Below are 21,274 nucleotides of genomic sequence, written 5' to 3' on the forward strand. Positions count from 1 at the left end.
ATCAAAATGCACTCCAGCCTCTCGTACTCTATATTCTTCATTCTTTTCCTTTCACTTGCTTTCCTCATATTTTGGTATATTTTCCTTTATTTACTAAAAGTCCATAATTATTTGCTTTCCTGAGGCCGCCATTAAGATTAAAGGTCCAGTTTACCTTTGGGAGCAGTGATTTCAAAAATTTTCAAGATATCATCTTTGATACATATGTGTAGATCTGTTGTATCACAAAACAGCCTACCATATAACATTTTCGCAATAAAGACTAAAATATGAGGAGATATTAGCATTTTTCTCAATAAACCATAACTGTAGACGGTTTAGTCTAGAAGCATTCCTATTATAACTATTGTTCACATTTTGTGTATTTGACAATGCTTAACATCGATTACACAGATTCAAATTTTTACGGTGGTTGTTTCTATCCCTAACTCACATTTTAGAACTATTTTAAAGCACTAATGCTGGAATTCTGTTTCATCTGCAAATGGTAAATTATGCCTTTAAGTAAATGCGTATTATATCACTCTCCTGTATTTTTTCAAACTATCATTATTTTCTAAGCGATTAATGACATGATTACGTATAGTTATTGATATCTCTGATAAGGCCCTATAAGTATCATAATTCTCGTTTCGTTAAATTATAAATATCGTGCCTTTTAGTCAGTTATGTAAGCAACGCGTGTAATGTTATCTAAATATTATGTTTCGTATAATTTTTCTCGTGTTTGAAAATGTACAAATTAAAAAAATTCAATAAGCCAATCTGCAAACAAAGTGTCTGCATTTTTTTTCTTCAAAAAATGTCAAAGCTCCTTGCGAGGCGAAATCGCGTCAAGAAACTACTCAAGAAACAACCACCAGCGCTGCCGATTCCACCACTCCTACAACTGCCAAGCCCTATGAGACAACTCCCGACTCAGCTCATGCACTATCATCCACGACAAGCAAAGATGCAGGACAAGAAGTTACGACACCGGCAAACTGCTCAAACGCCAGCTGGAGCAGTAATATGTCAGATCCTCAAAATCGCGTTTCAGTGGGCCTCTCTAATGTAACTTCCTTGATGCCAGATTCACGTACCAACGCGGTTGCTTCGATCGAAGGGGAGTTAACGACATTGATAATAGGTAACTCCGAAAGCCAGACGCTGCTGCCAATGGAGGAAGTAAAAATCCTCGGCATTGAGGTAGGGCCCCAAGCGATTGGCAGGGTCGAGGAAATAGATGAACTCACCGCAACGGGTGGGTTCGAGAAAATAGCCGAGATCACTCCAACTGGTGGGGTCGCGAATGAAGCTGGGGTCGCTACTACAACCAATCTTCTTGGTCTATGTGGGAAGGATGAGTCCTCTGGTTCATGCAACGCTCCAATCCCAAGCTCCGAACGCCCAACGCCGACAGGAGAAGTAGCTGAAACTCCCCAACATGGCACTGTAAGTTGCAATTTTGTAATCAGTTGAACTGGGGATATTTAGCATTGCTGTCCAGATTCTTTCTTCTTGTTAATTTCGTTTGATACCCTTGTAGAAACGACTTTCGAGAAACATGTCCTAACGAAATTCCATCATCTTAATAAAATGGGGTAAAACCACGTCAAAGTGAAAAATAATTCGACGTTTAACGAAACTTAACATACATCAAGAATTATATTGTGACCACATGTGTGGCAGTAAATCCTGAGAGATGATCTCCTCCGGGGATCGGGAAAATTCTTGATCTCAGGAGTACTATAGTTGGTTTTTGTTTCTTTAGTAATACTTATTGCAACTTCAGAACGAGCCTTTCCAACGTGCTTTGCTCAAGATAATGTATCAGGAACAGAGTGTCTTTTCACTTCCAGAAACGGAAGGAGAGTAAACTGTTGTTCATCAAAATGCGGCAAAATCGACTCCAGAGTTTCTGTAAATTAACAAAGTAAAGCAAACTAAGGGGGACAGTATTTAAGGCAAGCGACGTCAGTTGCTCCTTTTCAAGAAGTCAGTGGATGCCGTGTTTTAAAATCGTAAGCATTTTCAAGTCTGTCACTTCACTACATTTGTTCCAGGGCTTCTGATCTGTTGCCTAACTTTCATTTACCTATAGAGGGGACTTTGTACACTCAGCAAAAAAAGAAAGTAAACACTTTTTCAAGTTCATCTTTCTCATAGACTATTTGGCTAATAACAGTGTTTTATATACCATGTTAAAGGTAATTTAATTGGCTATCAACCTAGCAGGTCAATTAAAAGGGAAACTTTACGCATGATTGAAAACATTTGTTTTTCTCTTACAAGGCACAAAAATAAAAATTGCAAAAATGGACAAGCTGTTATTCAAGCGTGTATGCTCTTCCTTATAACAATGACAACATAAGACAAATTCAATACAATAAAATTCCAAATTGATTCTCAAAAATCAACCTATGATCTCTATAATGTCTCTGTAACCCTCCAAAGATAAAGAAAGGCAAAAAGTAATGTAGGAAATAGAAGAATCTTCAGTCAAATCCATAGTCAAAAGACATAAGAGAAAAAGCGTATCCGGGCACTTACCCCCTGGGCAACTACCCTCCGGATAACTACCACCCGGATAATTACCCCCAAGGTCTATTCCCCCTTAGGGCAACTACCCCCCCCCCCCCCCCCGGACAACTACCCTCCTAGGGCAATCGCCCTCCAGGCCATTATAGGACAACTACCACCTGGTCATCTACCCTCCTAGGGCAACTACCCCAAGGGCAATTACCCCTAGGACATCTACCCTCCGGATAACTACCCCCTAGGTAACTACCCCCTGGATGACTACCCCCCGGATGACTACCCCCTAGATAACTACCACCCGGATAGCTACCCCCTGGATAACTACCCCCCCCCCCCCCCCGGAGAACTACCCCCTGGGTAACTACCCCCCGGATAACTACCCCCTGGATAACTGCCACCCGGATAACTACCCCCCGGATAACTACCCCCAGGATAACTACCACCCGGATTACTACCCCCCCCCCCGTAACCATACCCCGAACCCCCCCCCCCGAAAGTTACCACCCGTTGTAATTTTTCCATAAGTTCATAACACCATATCAGAAGATGCACCTTTCTCTTACCTTTCTCTTGTCATTTTCTACCGTTATAACACAATAGACGATAAACATAAGAAAAAGAGAGTTGATTTCACTGCAATTCATATTCCCTTAACATTAGCGAGGGACCCTTCGATATAAAGCCACAATTTCTTGGTCCGGGCACGGTTTTATGAAAGTTATCAGTCCTGACAAGCTGTCAGTTCCACACAATTACCAATCGTTCATGTCGATCAAAGCAGGTCCATGGTAACAAGTCAGTGACTCGAGCTTATCAATCAAGCAGAACCAAAGGTTTTATTGAAATTATTAGAGACTAACAAGATGTCATAACTGGCAGCTTTTATCAAACGGTGCCCTAATCTGTCATAAGAGTAAAATTACAGCTTGTTTTACATACAAGTAGAATTGTGCTAGTTTTCAAATTAAATGTTCTCGACACTTTAAGGGGAAATCAAGTTCAAATATAAGTTAGTCTGATTAGAAAGAGTAAAATATTACGAGTTTAACGGTATTCTTTTTTTTTTTTTTACAAAACACCCCTAGTTGTTAACGAAGTCTTTTGTCATGCACCCTCTGTTTGAATAGATCTATAGAGAGTTGTAGTTGACAGAATCCTTTTTACATTATAGGGCTGCTCTTTTTTATCCCGGCCATTTCAAGAGTATTTTTTTTTTCACAAAAACTTGAATCCTTCTTGGAATAACATGCTCTTTGATATTTCGTAAGGGGTTTCTAATTATCTCACCCAAAAGATGTTTAAAACCTGAAGTTAGGTCTCGACCAAAACCAGACGATATGAAAAAATGTTGGTTTTTTTTTTCAATTCAAATAGCAAACGTTGTTCGAAAATAACAATGAGAGACGTCATTTTCTGGGGGAGAGGTACTGTAAGAGGGGTGATTGTTTGGAGCCTAATTTTGATAAGGAGTAATTGTCAAGGGAGGTAATGCTCTGCGGTGATCATACCAAGGAGGTGACAATCTCTTCCCACATCTTTGATATACTAGTTGTTAATGCCCAATGATGCAGTAGGGCAATTCTGAAATGAGCGTTAACTGTATAGCAGTAAAATAGTTACAAAATTGATGAAACAATGCAAAGAAAGCAAAATTAAGACAGAGATCGAAGTACACACATAAAGATACAGTGCACTCCCGTTACAACGAACACTGACGGTTATAACGAAATTTCGTTATAACGAAGCAAAACTTCTGGTCCCAAAATTATCGCCATTAAAGTCTATGGTGCAAAATTCGCTTATAACGAAGACGGTTATAACAAAAATTTCGTTATTACGAAGTCTTTTCTGACCTCCACTGACAAAGAAAAACAAAAGAAATGTGCTCCGTTATAACGAAATGCGGATCGCATTCGAAAATGCGTAGCGGAACAAGCATTTTTAAGCGTCTCTGCATGAGCGAACGCATCATTGAATGTTCACTCCGTGTATCACGCACAGTTTCCGAGGGGAACTTGCGTTATTGTAATATAATAATCTGAATTCAGATAAGGTTTGTTTCATTGTTCCGAAGTCCTTTAATACAAAACACACAGATTCTGATACAACTAAATGTCCGTTAGTTCGGAAATGAAATAGGGTTTGTTATTAAGCACATTTTGGCGTTATTCCAAAGGTTCGTTAATCCGATAATAAAATATGGTCCTTATTCTTATTCTTATACGGTTCGTTAGTCCGAAAATGATATGAATTCAAAACGTTCGTTAATCGGAACATTACAAAAAGTATCGTTAATCCATGGTGGAAAAAGGAGAGTACACTAACAAAACTTAAGAATTGCAATCCTTATAATCGTCTTAAGATAAATAAATATTCGAAATAACTAACCTTTCTCATTCTTTTTTTTTTTTTCATTAACAAAATTTCTTCGGAATAACGAACCTTATTTCATTTTCGGATGAAAAAGCCTTCGGAACAACGGACTTTCTGAATGGTGAACCTTTCTCATTTTTTGATTTATAAACCTTCAGAATGACGAACCTCATTTCATTTTCAGATCAACGAACCTTCGGAAAATGAACAATATAATTGCTTTGATCTAGATTATGAACTTTCGGAATAATGATTCTTCGGAAATGCGAACCTTCAGATAAACAAACCATCGGAATCCCGGGAATGGCGAAACTTCGGAATAAGGAGCCTTCGGAGTAAGGTAATTTAGTAAGAAAAGAACCTTTGGAATAGCGAACTGTAACCAAATCCTACACCGTCATTTTCTACACATGTGTGACAACACAAACAACTTTATGCTCTTTTTAAAATGTGATATTTAAACGAAATTAAAAAGGTATTCTCCCATTTCACATAGCTTTCCAGCGTATGAGGATTCAACAAACATAATTTTTTTATGCGTGGTTTCCTTCTTTTCGTTATACATTGCATATTATATTAATTTTATTCGGTTATAACGAAATTTCGTTAAAACCAAAAAAAAAAAATACCGGTCCTGAGCATTTCGTTTTAACGGGAGTGCACTGCACATGGACACACACGAGATAAATCCCTTGTAATGAGAGAAAGAGGAACGGTGAGTAATGAATGACAGGAATAGACTACCTTCACGGTGGACAGAGAAAAGCGAGAGGGAAGAGGAAGATGATGGGTCAAAACCAGGGCACGTGAGGCATGAAATATAAGCTCCTCAAAATAAAGAAGTGTTACATGGAGTTGTGGTAAACGATAGACGATTGTGGTTTAAAAAAATGTTGCAAAAAGTATAACTCATTCTGAAGTGTAACATTTCTTCAAAATGTCTTTTATTCAATGGTTAAGGAATTCAAACTTAAAACTTCTTTTATACTATACTATCAAGAGAAATCCGAAATTTCTGAACAGCAAAAGAAAATACAGATTTAGCGAAAATAGTTTTGGCTAAAGGCATTGACATTTACTGGATTACCGGGTAGGATATGAAGGGACAGCTTCGTTTTTTATGAACATAGAGTCAAAATACAGAGAGAGAAATTAAGCTTGTACATAAATCGTCCTAAATGCAAACAATACAAATCGTAAATCCTTAAGATGTTCAAATTTATGAAGTTCTTCCGTCGAGATGTTTTCATTGCAACTGATTGACAAATTGCCCTACATCGACGCAGTACCCGCTGCATGCTATAAGGATTAGAACCAACACTTGCTGTCGGGCGAAAGCTCGGTGGTCTAGTGGAGATGACGCCTGTCCGGTGATCAGGAGGTCGTGGGTTCGAATCCTGCTCGAGTATATACGCCCATGATTTTTTATCATGGCTACTACTAAAACACTGATCAATTCAGTGCTTATTTACGTCGATGTAGGGCAATTTGTCAATCCTTAAGATGTTGTTTTCATAAGATGATGTGTCAGTATGGCATCTCCGTGATTCCCGGCAAATAATACAAAGAACTTCGTTTCCTATAGTAATGATGTTCTTTTTATTAAAAGTAAGTGTGTGTGTGTGTGTGTGGGGGGGGGGGGGGGCAATGATCCGGGAGGTAGTTACCCAGGGGGTAATTGACGTGGTGCACTGTCCTGGGGGTAATTTTCCTCTTGATAGTTATAGGAGAGGGGGAGTTGTAGGCCTACTTATCCGGGGTAATCATCCATGGGAAGGTATCTGAGGGGGTAGTTATCGGGTGGAAGTTATCTGGGGTCTAGTTTTCGGAGGAAGGGGAATTAACCTGGGAATAATTATCCTGGTAGTAATTATCGGGGGGAAGGTAGTTATCCGGAGGGTAATTATCCGGGGGGTAATTATCCGGGGGTAATTATCCGGGGGGTAATTATCCGGGAGGTAGTTATCCGGGGGGTAGTTATCCGGGGGTAGTTATCCTGGGGGTAGTTACCCAGGGGGTAGTTCTCCGGGGGGTAGTTACCCAGGCGGTAGTTCTCCGGGGGGTAGTTATCCAGGGGGTAGTTCTCCGGGGGGTAGTAACCCAGGGGGTAGTTTTCCGGGTGGTAATTATCCAGGGGGTAGTTATCCGGAGGGGTAGTTATCCAGGGGTAGTTATCCGAGGGGTAGTTATCCAGGGGGTTATTTTCCTAAGGGGGAATTGCCCTGGGGGGTGATTGCCCTAGGAGGATAGTTGTCCGGGGGGTAGTTGTCCCAGGGGGTAATTACCCTGGAGGGTAATCGCCTTGGAGGGTAGTTGTCCGGGGGGTAGTTGCCCTAGGGGGGAATTGTCGGGGGGGGGGGATTATCCGGGTGGTAGTTATCCGGAGGGTGGTTTTCCAGGGGGTAGTGTTCCTAGACCCGAGAAAAAGTAATGGTAACAAAGAAGGTTAAATTTGAAACGTTAATGCAAATTAAGAAATAATATTTGGTTCTTGAATTTGTCTCATGCATTCTTAAATTCCTTAATTAAAAGGTGAAATGAAGAAATTCTGTCGATTTTATCACCTTTGCTGCTTACTTCCGATGTTATTTTGAACGTTTGAATTGATAGAAAATTCTTATGTTCCACCTTCAGTTTCCCCACTTTGTATTTGTTTTAGAATATAAAGAAAAACGAGGGAACGGAGACTTATTTCTGCTATTTCATTCATGTCTCTCATTGCGTTAAATTGGTCTTTTGTTATCATTGCTATCTTGGAGGGCATTAAAAATTTCAAGATGATAATGTTGTATAATCATGTTATTCCTTGGCTTGGTTAGCTGTCCCATGGCTGCAGGAAAAGAGGAAGCTTCCTGACGTTCCCGGAAATGACAAAACTAGAGCGACTACTTGGTCGAGAGGACGCCCTGGGCAGGGACTGGAGGATGATTGCTGATAAGTTGGATCTTTCACCTGACGATATAGCTCACATCAGGGACACGGAAGAAGCGGCACGCATAGTCTTGGATGTGTGGAAGGAGTATGGACTGACGCGCGATGATCTCATCACCTTCTTGGAGAGCGAGAAAATGGAGCGCCATGACGCTGCCGACATTCTAAAAGGTAAATATGCTGTCCCTAGAAATTTTGCACAGAGCCAAGCTGTTAAATAGGGTTATCATTGCATGTATTGGATGATTATTATATGTTACATAAAGAAATTATATTTCTTACATTAGGCCTATACATGATCAACATTAAATATCCGTTTAACCTTCAGACCATTAGAAGACATTATCTTATTGACATTTAAAACATCAACCATGTTAGCGATGGAAAGTTAAGATGAAAGTAGTTCCAACAGTAAAAACTGTTTTTTTTTTCTTCCGATAGGTATCAGTACTCAGCAGACAAGCAAAATGTGGGGAAAAAGGTCTTCTGACTCATTGATAAAACTTTATCAGTTTTATGGTCTTTTTTGTTGCATGTTTGGAATAAAATCGATAGATCTATGAAAAATAAGTCGTGATCTTGTACTCTGTAATATTCAGAAAAACTGTTGCGTTTTCGATTGAGGTTTCAGTGTTTAAAAGAAACCATGGACTTACAGTGAAAAATATAATTCATCCTCTTCTTGTCATAACAGAACAAAAAGCTTACTCTGGAGCCCAGAAATGTGAATCAGAAGGTCCTCAAAGGCTACCGAGAAACAAAGAGGAAGTTCTAACACGCGTACTGGCCAACACGAGCGCTAGGGTTCCCCGCAGGAGTCGTAGTCGTCGCAGTCTACAGTTCTATGACATTTTCATATCCTGTGACGAAGGGGCCGAGAAAAAGGGTGCCAAAGAGGATTTCCTGAAAATATGCCAACGAAACAACTGGTTATGCGTTCACGGAGAATTATTTAAACTCGGTCAGCCAAAACTCGATGCGGTGAGCGACGCAATAGAGCAGAGCTCGTACATTGTGTTCCTGATTGGAGACGAGATGACTGAGAAAAACCACCACGACCTGAATATGGCTTTCGAATACGCCTTTGACCATAATGCGTACAGGGACGGCATGTTAATTCCCGTACCATACACTGAGAATGCGCAGCCTCCCTCCATTCTCAAACCACTAGTCGGAGCCTATCTTTACGACAGGAATTTTGAAGATAAAATGAAATCCATCATTGACGTTTCCATCAGAACGGAGCGAGTCGAGGCGCTGCAGGCACAAGGTTACGAGTGAACTTGGACGACGCTGCTGTCCTACTTTGACGAGCCTTATCTTCGAATTAAGGAACGTTCGGAATAACATTCCCTCCGGGATTTTTTTTTTCGGACTTACGAACCTTATGTCATTTTCGAACTAATGAACCTTATTTCATTTTCGGAATAACGAACCTGCGGAATGAGAGATTTTTTTTTAATTTTATTTATTTTTGGACTATTGTTTGTTTGTTCATTTCCATCTGAAAAGATGGCTGGATAGCCCATACTCAGCTACAAGCTGGTCTTCCATGGGGTCCAGTTGGATGTGAGGTGGGACCACTTCACCGGGCTCAACACCCTGCTCTTTGCGATGAATGAGTGAATGAAGCGGGATCTTTTACGTGCATGAGTTGTCACTCTCTCATACACGGGACCTTAACGAACCTTATTTCATTTTCAGACTTGATAATTCATTTTCGCAATAACGAACCTGCGGAATAAGAAACTTTTTTTTTTTTTCATTTTCGGAGTAATGAACCTTATTTCATTTTCGGAAGAAGAAACCTTCGGAAAAAAAAGAACCTTTTTTCATTTTCTCAAGAACCAACCTTTGGAATAGCGAGCCCCTTTTCATTTTCAGATTTTTTTTTTTTTAATTTCGAAAAAACGAACTTTCGGAATATCGAGCTTTCGGAATAACGAACTTTTGAATAACAAACATTTGAACTTTCGGAATAAGTCAGCTTTGCCCAAGTCGAATCTAAAGGGAATTAAAAGAACTTGAAAATCACTTGAATGTTGATTTACACAATAGAATCAACACAGGTTTATTTCCATCCCAATATTTTTTTTTCTTCACTTTAATATCCAATTCTCAATTTTACTTGTCGACTTCTGACAGGTGGGCTGCATGTAAATTCAGTGAATGTAAAAATATAATTAATGCTCATCAGTGAAGTTTGAGATGAATTGGAAAATACATCTGAAAATCATGATTTTCAAATAAATTCTTATCTTGTTATCAAGCCATACATGTCTCGTCATCGCTTGATAAGAGGACTAGTACAATTTGCGATGTCATTAGTAGGTGTAATATACAGAAAAGTGAAAAAAAACAAACAAACATTATTACACTTCATTCACTTCATAGCTTAACTAGAGAGCTTTTGATATCTCTTTCAGGCGACATGGGGAATAACATTACCCGTTGCATAATGCCTGTCACAAGTAAGTCGAAAGAATAGGTAATTTACATTTTTTTAGAAAATAAATGTATGTTGTTGCAATTTTCAGTTTACATTGTCATGAATGTTATACGGGTGATCAAACGTTGTTTAGAATTCATAAAATGTACTTGTATATTGACTCGCTAACCTCAAGAACTGGATGAACAAGGTTGATACGGTACTTGATTTTTTTTTCTAATTCATTGCGTTTTTATGATTAATTGCGAAAGGACTTTGATGTAGATAAGTAATCTTTCTTGGTAAATATCATACATTATAATTCCCATAAAGGGCGCATATCGTCACATCGTAGTTCATCCAGGGAGGTTTATCCCACTGTAGCTGGTAAATAACGAGAATCTATTCGTTTCTTCCCACCCTTGCTTTGTCATCGATTATTTTAGTTCTTCATGTTTACTCTTGTTTATTTCAGTTTCATTGCAAAACGTGCCTTTTATTCCGTCTGAAATAAAGTCGTAATTTTTATAACATGAATTTAGAAATCAAGTGTATTGTAATTATTGTGACGTAATCAGGATTTCCGAGGTTATTGATGTACACATTTTATCAGCGAATCAGCAGTGAGATTTTTTTGTGATTAATAAATCGGCAAATGATATTTATTAAGTTTCTGCAATTTCACAATACTTTTTTTAAGTAGTAGTAATTGATAGTAGATATGAAATAAACAGTAGTAATTTACCTTCACTGCGGTATTACAATGTTCATTTTGTCAGTGGTAACAATTCGCAGACAAATGCAGGAATGCACAAACAACAAACAAATTGATATTACCGATTACTGCTACGTGTAACAAGAGCCACTGCAGGGATTGTCAAGTATAATTAGCCCTAGCCGAGCATTTGTGTGTGTGTGTGTGTGTGTGTGTGTGTGTGTGTGTGTGTGTGTGTGTGTGAGTATGTGTGTGTGCTAGTTGTATCAGGCGACGTTGCGTTGGTGAAATTTTGATGTATTTCTTCAGCGAGTCATTTCATTTTTTCTTTTATTTCGTTTCCAGTAACGCAAAACATTTACACACACAGAGTGACATAAAATTTGTACATTGTTGTATCGAAGAAAAAGGCTGTAAATTGACAGTAAACACTGTCACCTTTTCCTATACTGAATTAAAATTAGTCATTATAGCAATCTTTGTAGTATTTTATTGCTGTGTAGTACATGGGGGTCTATTATAGTGAAGGCTACTTATATTTTCCTTAGATATAACTTGTGTATAGTTACTCCGCACGTACCATATTTTATATAAATCATATATGAACTGACTTTTAACAGCACCATTTTCCTAAAAAATTATAAATCCAGATTGTAGGTATGGAGAAGACTACCCGGTAACCAGTAATAGGTAGGCAGAATATTATGCGAATTAGAGAGTTTTCCTGACGGCATCTCCTTTACAGTATGCATGTTCTTGAAGGCTTTCTTTTCCATTTTGGTCATAATGGTAGGTAACACCCACACGAACAAAACCAAGAACAAAGCCATCAAGAGTCTCGAGGTCCCAAACCAAAATCTCCTGGAACGATTACCGTGTACTAAAGAATAATTGTTCCGCTTTGATTGAAAAAAAATCGAGAAAAGGCTTTATCACTAAACACCTAGCTTGAGAACAGAATCTTTATAAGTCATGTAAAACACTGTCTTTACTGTTACAAAAAAAGAAGAAGATAAATTATACTCTACCAAAAATGTGTACAGAGTCTAACGAGTTAGTGCCAGAGCATGGCATACTAGATCAATCACCATTTTGTCGATGCTGCAACGGTTTTTCTTTTTTTCTTTTTTTTTTGAGTAGAATGAGAATGAAAATTTTAGTGCAAACAGATTTTTCCTTTTTACCAGTATGTTCTTTCTTTTGTTGTGAATGTCATTTTTTGTAATATATCATATTGTGTTGTTTTATGTGCTGTAAAGTGATATGCGGGCTTACTGAAAAAATCCCCTTGCCTAACAGCGTTTCTTTTTCTTAACCGTAGTGAAAAAATAAGACAAGGAATTGAAAACAACTCCATGTAAAATAGCATTTAAAGCTTAAGTTTAAAGCGCTTTAAGTGAAAACGATATCGTAAAAGAATTACAACTGAAAATGAGAAGTCAGTCAGTCGAGATGGAATATTAGTCAAAATTTGAACAATTTCTAAGAATATGATTGTCAAACTATGACCACTGTTGCAGCAAATTGGCCATTTTAGATACAGCCTATATCCATGTTATTCATAAGAGGATACCCATTTAGTGGAATCCCTATGAACTTACAGGGCTGCATTTCAATTGGCCAATCTTAATTGCAAGTCTCCGAAAAACGGGAGTACAATGCCTCGTGTGGAGATAAGATAACGCTAAGACACCTATTAACAAATTCATACCCCTGGCTATCATAGTTCCCCCAAATGGAGAATTCCTTTAATTGGTCGTTTAAAACAAGAAGGGAAAGATCAATCTCAAATAAGTATTGACCAATTTCTTCATTATCGTATTTCAATTACATCATGTCGCCCATGTCCCTCAGTACAGAATTTCTCTTTCATATTAAATTAACTTTTTAACGTGCCAATGACTTAAATGGGCACAGATTATAGACACAAACCTATGAACAGGCAATTAATATGGGGCACACTTGGCCCTTCAATAGTACAATTATGTTAAATCCTCCTTTATGTAAGATATTAGACCCCCCCCCCCCCGTCTCATTTTCCCTCCTATCCAACTGCTCCCTATATGGCACACAACACACTGCTATAGTGCAACTGAATATGGGTTATCCAGTCGCCTTGTTTGTCTATATTATTTGAAACAATATTTTTTTTCTGTCTTTGTTATGTTATTCTGAATGTATTTTGATCTTGCGTAGGGTTGGTGTGAGTGTTGGGGGAGATGGGTGGATAGGGATTGTGATTTGTAGCCTGTAAACTCAAATGTTGATGTCTTTAATAATGTTGTTTTGTGTTTTCTATTATATATTTCAAGCACGTCAAGGTGGGTTTTTTTTGGGGGGGGGCATGATGTATAAATATATATATATATATATATATATATATATATATATATATATATATATATATATATATATATATATATATATATAATTATTATTTTTTCTGTATGTTCCTATACCATAATGTTATGTAAGTGCTTTTTAAGATGCACGGACTTGTAGAAGAACAGTCTTTGGCTGAAGCAAGTGCCCGTGTAACTGTTCACAGCCCAGTCGCCGTAAAAACCCTGTCGCGTTTTCTACAGCTACTTGCCTGTGTAAAGTTAGTGCCCGTGTGGAAATATAGTAAATGAATGAATTAATTAATGTACTGTTATGTGTTGTCTTCATATTTGTATAGATTTCATTTTTATTTTATCATTTGCTATAATACTCTGAATGTGTCCAAGTTATCGTGTATAATTCCGTGTATTCTTTGACGAAAATGAAAACACACCTTTTCTATTACGGCGTGGCAACGTACACTCGCATATTACTTGTATGTCTTTTCAATTTATTCAATTTCATGCCATCATTTGATTGTTCTTATCTCAATGATAAGGTGCATACCATGCAAAGTAGAAGGCGCGTGTTGGATTGGAATACTTTTTTGAAGGTGTATAGAAATATGGCGTACTCCGCATTGCTATTTTCTGCTCTCGAGGTGAACAACGAATGAAAATGTTGTACTATTCTTTATAATCATCATTTTCTTCTGAGGAAACCCAAACGACAGCATCCCCTCACACACACATCGAAATTTTTAATTAACATACCACGATCACACTGTCACTGTTGGCAACCGCGCTAGCAGCAACCAATGGAAAAGTCTGATGGATTTGTCACGGTTCCACCGAGAGAGGGGGCACTTATGCTTTTACACTGTCGTATGGATCGGTAGATCAAATCTGTTTTGTTGTTGTCTTCCTGTTGAAATCACTTCCTATCTCATTTAGAGAAGGAAGCCCTCTCCGGCGAGTATGGTTCAGGTAATGGGCCTGGCTTCACACTCACTGATCTTTCACACTCACTTATCTCCATGTAATAGTCATTTCCATAGCGATCAGTGTTCACAGGGCTAAAACAATATAAGGAGGAAAATGAAAACGAAGATGTTTGAATGACACTGTATTAATGATAATGATAACAGTAACAATAATAAATTAATGACAATAATGATAAGAGTAATTAATAGTAAAAGGAATCGGTACTGTACCCGCCTTAACCGGAAGCTCAAAGAACAGTGCTTTATATTAAGTGCAATGTCTAATTACAAGAACAAACTAACATCAAAGAAATGCCTAATAGTAGAATAAAAACAGAACAAAACAAGGCAGACTACAACACTAAGCATTCTTTAATATCCACAAATATGATTTCAAATTGATTTGAAAGTGGTTTTTTTTTCTTTATTCATTAGCAGGTCAGTGTTACATGAGAGAGGGATTATAAGAAGATTGTCATAGTGCTTGATTATAGTGATGAATTTGTATGATATTTGCAAGCATGCTCTCATCATCTGTAACTGAATGTTGTAAAGTGTTGTGAAACCAGTCATTGACTGTGTAAGGGCGCTATATAAATGATCTGATTGTATTGTATTGTATCATCAGCTTATATCTGACGTCTTCATTTCGCATTGCCATAGGATAATGTCGTATAGTTGAATTAATCGCATATCTGTTTCAACCGCTAGATTCTTAATAACATTGTACTCGATCAATTAATTCAATTGACTTGGTTACATTTATATGAACAGAAATGCAGAAACAAGATCAATTAAATCGATCAATTATGATTATCATTATAACTTTAGAAGTATTGCAGGTAGTAGTACTAACAGGTCTTCTACTGTTGTTATTAGTTGCGTTTATCATTCTGAAGTAATGTCTTAAGTGCCTTTAATTGTCCCTCAATTATAATTTCTTTTTAGGATGGGAGGGGGTGGTAAAGTAAAGTTAACCAAAAGTACATACTGACCATGATCATAAACATAATTATATAACTTGGTTATGACAGAAGTGACATCGTTTAAGAAAGAAAAAGATTATGCAAATACATTTGAGGGCATAAGAAAGTACAGTGTATAATGGTTAAGTAAATAACTGTATGATGCCAAATATTTACAAATTAATTGTTTAAAAAAAAAGATATCTATCTATAAGGACCAAATTTCATGCCAACTCTTATATTAAGTACCTTTTTATGTTTATATGGCATATGGCGGTCTAGTTTATTTATCACAGTCTCTTTTATATTCATTATGTCATGGCGAGACTAGTCTCAGAACAGGCACATGCACTTGCATTATCATATGCAATATAGAACAGAAGTAATGAAACAAGTTCACGCTGTTGACTGCAGGTTCATCCGTATTTATTGCAACTCTGAGTTTCATGCAACCTCCATGAGGTGCAATCATCAGGCAATTATTACTTCCCAGAAATGATACCATTGAACAATGGTATTATTTGTGGGATATAATCACCAAGTGTGTATATACAATATATATATATATATATATATATATATATATATATATATATATATATATGTATATATATATATATACATGTATTTATATATATAATTTACATACATTTAATTTGTAAGAAGTGGTTGAAAGACAATGTAAATTGCGTCGCATGCTCACAAACGCTCGAGTTTCGGCAGAAGAAGTTTTGACTGTACACCTTATTGATTAGGAAGCTTGTTTCTAGAAAGTACTCAGAACGTGATAATGCCGCGTGACGTGGGTGATCTTTGCAAGTCCTTAAGGTAGAGAGAGGGCTCACTTGTCTTCAAAGTTGACTCCCTATACTACGATTGTTTTCCTTCAGTGGTCTGTTCGATCACGAGCGCATAAAATTCGAATGTTTTCGAAGAATCTTAAGGGATTATAGCTTTAATAGTACATATACCGCGGAGTGACGCCGAGTGACGTAACTGGCATTATGTGATTTTAGGCATTGTGAGTGCAGTGCCAGCCAAAGTTCGTGCATCGTCACCAAACAGCCAATCACCCCGCCGTCTTGTGTTTCGTGCTTGCTCATATTTGCGTCACAAAAAAACAGCTGACGAATTTAAAAAGTAGCATCCATCGAAAAAAGATAATGTAAAAGAATGCGAAAATCGTGCGTATAGTCGATATGAAGCTTTCGACACAAGATACAAGATGACATGAATTTGAATTTGGAATGAACATGGAGTGAACATCATATTTATTTCCACTTTTACTTATAAACGTTAAACACGCTGCAGACGTGGAAGTTTGAAAATACGTACATGCGTTCAATGTGGCAGAGTGCCAAAATGACCACAACTACTAATACTCCACCTTGACATTGTAGACAGTTACTACCACGCTGTAGTCTTCTTATCCATCGATAGATGACGGCATACGAACTTTATATATTCATAACTCTTCAGTTTTTCCCCGATTTGCCACAAAACATCATTAATGTGTACTGCTATCTTTGCATGCATGGTATAAACACATTAACAGTATATCTGAGGTAGATTCCTCTGTAAAAAAAAAAATACCGTATGTGCCAACATGACTCTGACCACTTAGTTCACCATACCATGTGTCCATGTTCCGGTTCTCTCTGCTACTTTAATTATTTCAATGTCATTCCCCTCCCTCCTTTTCCGATGAAATGTCACAGTGTCACTACCCGTACTACTATATTACTACTCTCTACGACTGTTACTATTACTATTACTGCTTACTACTACTACTACTACTACTACTACTACTACTACTACTACTACTACTACTACTACTACTTCTACTACTACATCTACTACTACAACTACTACTACCACTACTACAACTAATTATTCCTACTACTGCTACTCTACTGCTACTACTACTACTACTACTACTACTACTACTACTACTACTACTACTATTTCTACTACTACTTCTTACTACAACTACTACTACTCTACTGCTACTACTACTTCTACTACTACTACTACTACTACTACGACTACTACTACGACTACTACTACTACTTACTACTGCTACTTCTACTACTATTATTACTTCTCACTTATTATACTTCTACCACTACTACACACATAGAATAGTATAATAAGACTGCTGCTACCACTACTATCGAGTACTAGTACAACTACTACTACTACTACTACTACTACTACTACTACTACTACTACTACTACTACTACTATTACTACTACTATACTACTACTACTACTACTACTACTACTACTACTACTACTACTACTACTACTACTACTACTACTACTACTACTACTACTGCTGCTGCTACTACTACTTATTCTTTTTTCTTCTTCTTCTGCTGCTGCTACTTCAACTTCCAGTACCAGGCCCTACTGCTACTTGTGAGTTGGGCCAATAGTAAAAATTTCCATCCCTGATTTTTCCGTGAGCAGCACGCTCCACTAGCTCTAATTCCTTGCTAGGCTTCGGTGCGTCTGAAGAAGAATCGAAAGAAGTGAGGTCCTTGAGGGGAAACCTCGCATGGATTAAAACTTTCTTAAGATTTAAACAAAAAGAGTCTGTGTGCTTGAGAGAAAGAGGGGGGGGGGGGAGGGGGAGGGAAGGAGACAGGGGAGAGAAATGGCAAAAGAGAAGGAGCTATTCGAGGAAGAAATAAAGTGTTTTTCACATTGCAGTCATTTCATGGAATGTAGGCGTTCTCTTCTCTTGTATAGTCTGCTTTGATTGATACGTACGGATTGAGACAGCGTGAATAGGCTCTTCAAACAGTCTCTCTCGCAGATCGTTGATGATAGAATGGATTTGAGCCGCGGTCTTACAACGGGAATCATCACATCGTGTCTCGGTGCTCTTTGCTGTAACCCTTTTGTCCCATAATGGACAATGTCTAAAGGCCTATTTCGTGAAGTTACCTCAGTCACGTCGCTGCACCATTTCAGCGAACCTATAGAGTTAGTTCACTTTGAATGTCTATTAAGTGCCAAAGCTTTCGACATTTTGAAGAGTCTCGGACCTTTTGACGGGCCTGCTGCTGAAGAAGACTCCTCAAAAGGTCGAAAGTTTGGCATTAAAGGCATCCTAAGTGAACTTTATACGCTACGTCTGCTGGCCTCTTCTTCCCTCGCAATGTATATATATATATATATATATATATATATATATATATATATATATATATACATAATAGCGACGGAGTGGGCATAATGACTTTCTTTTTGGACATTTACCATTCCCTATCGATTACTCCGCGACGGTTGCTGTTGTGCATTATTCCTCATCTGTCCCAGGAGAGGAATTATATTTACTTCTAAAGACACCAGACAAAGTTTATAACAATATAGACATTACGTAAGCATACGCATGCACAGCTATTAAAAAAAGCCAAAACAACAACGACAACAACGACAAAAGCAACAAAAACCTTCGTCGAGTAATATACCAAGCATATTCAGTGGTTTTGTTTTGCAAGCGAAATATTAAACTCGTGGCAGTGTTTGCAGTTCTTATAGTAGTTCTTTTATAGCAGTTCCTTTTTTTGGGGGGGGGGGGGTGTAGAATAGATGTGGTATTTTTCAAATTACATTCCTTCACTTTTTTTCATTCCTATCTTTCATGGCTGTAGTTAACAAAATAATTCTAATCAAAAGCAATAAAAAATCAAATAAAGTTAAATCTTTCTTTCAGAATGCTTGCTTCATTGATTTCGTTTTTCTTAAAGGCACTTATCATTATGTTTTGTTGCAGATTTGCTTTGATATGGTAAAGATTACTTAACATTGTCTTTTTTTTTTAATGTCAACAACTATTATAGATTTTAAATGGATTTATCCAAAGGATACATTTACTTCCGGAAAGTGTTTTATCTCCATCTTTTAGATCACTTAAAAAAGCCCCAGCTCATTAGTTAGATCCGATTTAAGAAAATGACAGATGCATTTTGGGGATTTAAAGCGTTTTAATAGCCATCAATGACGGCAGCTATCAGTGGCGAACACTCCGTTAGTGCATGGCGAAGCCTAAACGTTTGTCCGATATCTATGCGAATGTGGTCGCTCAAATTTTATTCCCCCAGCAGAACAGTACTTTAGAAAAAAAATCGCATTTCGATGGTAGATGCTGTCTAGCTCTATTCCTTAAAAAAAAAGGAAAACAAAACCGCACAAAAGCCTCATGTAGGTCTTAGCGTTTGTTTTCTTTCTTTGATATTTCATAGAAATAGCTATCTATTCAACGAGACATCGATATGAATTCAAACCTAAGTACCTTGGTGGCACCTTATAACCAATTAAGAGCCTCTACCTTTAAAGTACTTGAAGGATTTATGGCGAAAGTAGCAAGTTTATGTTGTCACTTAGTCAGTTAATTTTGCTCCTTTGATTTTATTCCTCGTACACCCTACAAAATCCAAATGGTTAATATAATCGTGTAATTCTTCAGAAACGTTTAGTAAAGCACAGCTCAAAATGTCGATATTACATAACAGTCTGTACAGAAAAAAAGGTGCAAAAAGCTTATTCAGTGAATGATAAGTCCACGTTATCAGGCAGATTTTTTTTAAACTATGTGCTATAATAGAAGCTTTTAAACTAGCATCTGAATAAGAAAACTGTTCTAAGAATGGCTCAAAATATATCCTGTTTACTCCTCTTTACTCGCTGGGGGACTCAAGAAATGGATAAAAGATCATTCATTCCACGATATGCCTCTATTCGGATCGGTGGTCAGCAGCATTTTGTTCTATCACCTATTCAGTGAAGCCATCGAGGGGGAACACCGGACAATTAAGTGACCCTTGACGAGAAAAGAACTCATGGACGAAAACACTTCTTATTCTAGTAATCTCTTTTCATGTGTTCCCAGGGACGTAATCTGCTCAGCGTCTGTGGGTGTGATTGCAGAAAGAAAATGAGAAAGAAAAAGGGAAAAGCAGATGAAAAGATTCTTGTCTCGACCTATAGAACGGGATGGTTTGGCGCTGTACACAGATTTGTTTTTCTCGTTTAGGCATTATTATACCTCCACCTGAAAGGGTGAAGGACACATAATGTCCTTCAAAGATCGCGTCATTGTGATCATTATGATTGAAAAGCGATGAAATCGTTGTTTAGATTTTCTTGGTAGTCGATGTAAGCTATACCTTAGGTGTATTGAGATAAATTATAGACTTTGGGCAAAATTCGTCAGGGTACCGAGTGGTCACTGCAATTTGGGGAAAAAAAATAGTATTTTCCGCTGTTACTTCGTGTGTAAATGTTCGTTATCAATTTGTTTTTGTACAACGATCACCAGAAGATAAACATTTTTTTTTGTTCGTTTGTTTGTGTGTTTGTATTTTCCACAACATTGCAGTTTTGAACTGTCAAAATTAAAGGAAACCACAGCCCCAATATAGATGTTGAATGAGCGAAAGCATCAATAATAGGAAAACGCATAAGCCTGTTGAAGTTTGAAGAAAATCAGACAATCGATTCAAAAGTTATGAATTCTTATAGTTTTGGTGCCATCATCGCTGGATGGGAATAAACTGCATAGTCATGACGTCCTCTTTTTTACAACAATATGAAGAAAGCATAAGAAAACTTGCACAGATTTTCATTATTTATCTAAAAGTATACATTCCATTGATACTGACATACCATATTAAGGATAATGTTGTTTACCCTCCTTTCTGAAAAAGGGAAGTCAAGTGTTCTTACATTATGCAAGAACAGCGAAAATATGTTGAATATTGTTTCTATTCTACAGTCAAACCTGTCTATAGCGGCCACCCAAGGGAGACGAAAAGAGTGGCCGTTATACACAGGTGGCCGCTATAGACAGGTTATCCGACTTTTGTGTGCACTGCCTACATGTACGTATCTGTATCGTATCGTTGTATCGTACGTATCGTTGTATACATCTTATCTTCTATAAGTACTTACATGTTACAAGTATGTGTATACATGCACATGTGTGTTTCATGCATTGGACAATGCCGGTGTTTATCAAGTTGGTGCAC

Source organism: Diadema setosum, chromosome 11, assembly GCF_964275005.1.
Source record: "Diadema setosum chromosome 11, eeDiaSeto1, whole genome shotgun sequence".
NCBI classification, from domain to species: domain Eukaryota; kingdom Metazoa; phylum Echinodermata; class Echinoidea; order Diadematoida; family Diadematidae; genus Diadema; species Diadema setosum.